Source organism: Schistocerca piceifrons, chromosome 11 (genome assembly GCF_021461385.2).
Source record: "Schistocerca piceifrons isolate TAMUIC-IGC-003096 chromosome 11, iqSchPice1.1, whole genome shotgun sequence".
NCBI classification, from domain to species: domain Eukaryota; kingdom Metazoa; phylum Arthropoda; class Insecta; order Orthoptera; family Acrididae; genus Schistocerca; species Schistocerca piceifrons.
The window spans coordinates 179,198,178-179,201,738 of record NC_060148.1 but is presented as its reverse complement, the minus strand read 5'-3'; the positions used below and the strand labels follow the sequence as shown (position 1 = coordinate 179,201,738).

Here is a 3,561-nt window from a genome sequence, read left to right as displayed (position 1 = left end):
AGTCCTCAATCCTTCCTGGTCATGGTGACAAAGTTTTATGAATTTATTTGTACAAGTATAGACAGTAGAAATTAAAATGTCCTGTGGTGACTTTCCTGCTCCAAGTCGGCCCGTTTGACGTCCTACCCCCCTTAACCAGATGGAAAGAATCTGGGGTGGGATTGAACGTGGCGTCAGAAGTCATCGCTGCCCTCCCCGGAATGTACGGGAATTGGGTGAACTGTGCGTGCGGGTGTGGTGCCATCCCCCTCCAGTCACCTAGCGAGGCCCCGTTGCTTCCATTCCACGACATGTCGCCGCTGTCACTCGTGCGAAAGGCGCACATACCGGGCGTTACCTGGGGGGTCATTATGTTTCAGCTGATATGTGTATGACCTCTGCCAAAATAATGTATTGACCTTTAGAGTTGAATATATCTTTTCAGCAACTGAGACATAGTCACGTATACAAACGGTGATCCAATACTGCGAAATGTTTTTCATTCCACTCTCTGATTGACTGGCCTCTCAATATACATATATATATTCCTTACTGTCATTTCTCGTTAACGATATCAGCTTATTCCCAAGAATAAGCAGCTTTCACTCAGCTAACACTTGGCAGAAATCAAACCTGCATTTGGATCGGACTTCCTTAATTCTTGCCCAGAAAGGCGTTCAGTATACTGTTGCATCCATTTTCAATAAGCTACGACAAGATTTCAAATATCTTAGCAATATTGTACGTGCTTTCAAATCGAAATTGAAGCGGTTCCTCATGGATCACTCCTTGTATTCTGTCGAGGAGTTGCTTGAAATATTAACCTGATACTTGTTGTACTGTTGATTGCATTTACTTAAATTTATGGTTTCAGTTTTTTGGGTTCATAAACATTTTGTTTTTATCTGTTATTACTTTTATGTTGTAATTTCATGTACTGTAACGTCCCATAACCTTGGAGATGTGCTCCTCAATTTGGTACTACGGTAAATAAATAAATAATCTATTCTGTGTGTGAAGCAGGTGGGGCTTAACCTCCTAGAATGGGACGAGTACCGCGGAGCCTCTATGCTTGAAGACGAATCTTGCATTGCAGCAAGACGGCGACTGTGTGTAAACGAGCTGTATCCTGTGTGGAACACAACGTGGCGAGTTCCTCATTTGCTAGAATACCAAGACAAGTTTTACGAATCTGTGAGAGGAGAGAGAACCGTTCTATTCTACACTGAGGTGACACAAGTCGTGCGATACCACCCAGTACGGTCTCTGAACTTCTTTTGCCGAAAGTATTGCACGAACAGACGCGGTGTGGCCTCAGAAAGTCGTCGGAATTCGCCTTCAGGAGTCTTGAGCGATGCTACCTCACAGCCGTCCATAGCTGCGATAGTGTTGCCGGTACTGGACTTTGTGCGCGAGCTGACCTCTCGATGATGTCCCATAAATGTTCGACGGGATTTGTCCGAATTTTCCACTGTGTTTATTGAGCCTATCGCGAACGGTAGTGGCCCGGTACATTACGCGCTGACATCCGTGAAAATTCCTCCGTTATTTGCGAACATGAAGACCACGAATGGCTGACAATGCTCTCCAAGCTGCCGAACATGACCATTACGTCAGCGATCGGATCAGATGCACAAGACGACCCCCTGTCCAGTCCCATGTAAACAAGTATTATGCAGCCACCACCTGCTGCCACAGTGCCTTGTCGACAACTTCCGGCCATGGCTTCGTGGGGTCTGCGCCACACTCGAATCCTATCATTCCTTCCACAGGCCCTGGAGGGTCCATTGGTACCGACAGGCCGCCATGTCATCCTCAGACGACAGGCTTCACTGGATGCAGATACGGAGGGGCGTGTGGTCAGCATACCGCTCTCCCGGCCGTGTGTCAGTTTACGAGACCGGAGCCGCTACTTCTGAATCAATTAGCCCCCCTATTTGCCTCACGAGGGCTGAGTGCACCCCGCTTGCCAACAGCGCTCGGCAGACCGGATGGTCACCCATCCAAGTGCTAGCCCAGCCCGACAGCGCTTAACTCCGGTGATCTGACGGGAACCGGTCTTACCACTGCGATAAGGCCCTTGGCATCAGCTCTTACCAGTTGAAATCGGAACTCATGTGACCAAGCCGCGGTTTTGCTGTCGCCTGGGGCCGAAGTGATATGGACAACACCCCACGACAGATGCTGTAGGCGATGTCATGCTGTTAACAAAGGCATTCGCGTCGATCGTATAATGTCATACCCCATTAACGCCTAATTTAGCAGTGTAGTCGTACATTCTTTCAAATTCTGAAGCTGGCAAGGGTAAAATACAGAGAGCGAAACACTATTTATAATTTGTACAGAAGCAAGATGGCAGTTATAAGGGTCAAGGGGCATGAAACAAAAGCAGTGGTTGGGAGGGGAATGAGACAGGGTTGTAACCTATCCCCGATGTTACTCAATCTGTGTATTGAGCAACTAGTAAAGAAAACGAAAGAAAAAATTGGAATAGGAATTAAAATCCATGAAGAAGAATAAAACTGAGGTTTGCCGACAACAGTGTAATTCTGTCAGACACACCGGAGGACCTGGAAGAGCAGTTGAACGGAATGGACAGTGTGTTGAAAGGAGGATACAAGATGAACGTCAACAAAAGAAAAACGAGGATAGTGGAATTGTAGTCGAATTTAATCAGGTGACGCTGAGGGAATTAGATTATGAAATGAGACATTTAAAGTAGTAGATGACTTTCGCTATTTTGGGAGCAAAATAACTCATGATGGTCGAAGTACAGACGATATGAAATATAGACTGGCAATGGCAAGGAAAGCGTTTCTCAAGAAGAGAAATTGTTCGAGCATAGATCTAACTGTAAGTAAGTCTTTTTTTTAAGTATTTGTATGGACCGTAGCCATATATGAATGTGAAACATGGACGATAAATATTTTAGACAAGAAGAGAATAGAAGTTTTCGAAATGTGGTGCTACAGAAGAATGCTGAAGATTAACTGTGCAGAGCAAGTAGCTAATGAGGAGGTACTGAATAGAATGGTGTAGAAGAGGAGTTTCTGTCACTGCTTGATTAGAAGAAGGATTGGTAGGAGCTGTTGTGAGGCATCAACGGATACCAATTTAGTACTGGAGGGAATAGTGGAGAGTAAAAATTGATGTGTTGGTAAATGTGCCAACACCTTGTAGATATAGGAGGCCGAAATGCACGCTATCTAACGCAGACGGGCGTGAATTCTGGAACAGGATAAGTATTGAATGCTAATAGGGAAAGTATGCAGCTCCTCGAATACTTAACTTTATTCCATTCTTGTGGTACATCGCTCTTGATAATACAAATAAGACTATCTTCAGATACGGTTAATGGCGCCTTGCTAGGTCGTAGCCATGGACTTAGCTGAAGGCTATTCTAACTGTCTCTCGGCAAATGAGAGAAAGGCTTCGTCAGTGTAGTCGCTAGCAAAGTCGTAGTACAACTGGGGCGAGTGCTAGTCCGTATCTCGAGACCTGCCTTGTGGTGGCGCTCGGTCTGCGATCACACAGTGGCGACACGCGGGTCCGACATGTACTAAATGGACCGCGGCCGATTTA

The 3,561-nt window shown here is 45.8% G+C and overlaps 1 pseudogene; it reads right to left on the bottom strand.

Moving 5' to 3' along the window:
• Nucleotides 1-1,946: 1,946 nt before the first annotated feature.
• LOC124720691 lies at nucleotides 1,947-2,064 on the bottom strand (annotated as a pseudogene).
• Nucleotides 2,065-3,561: the final 1,497 nt, after the last annotated feature.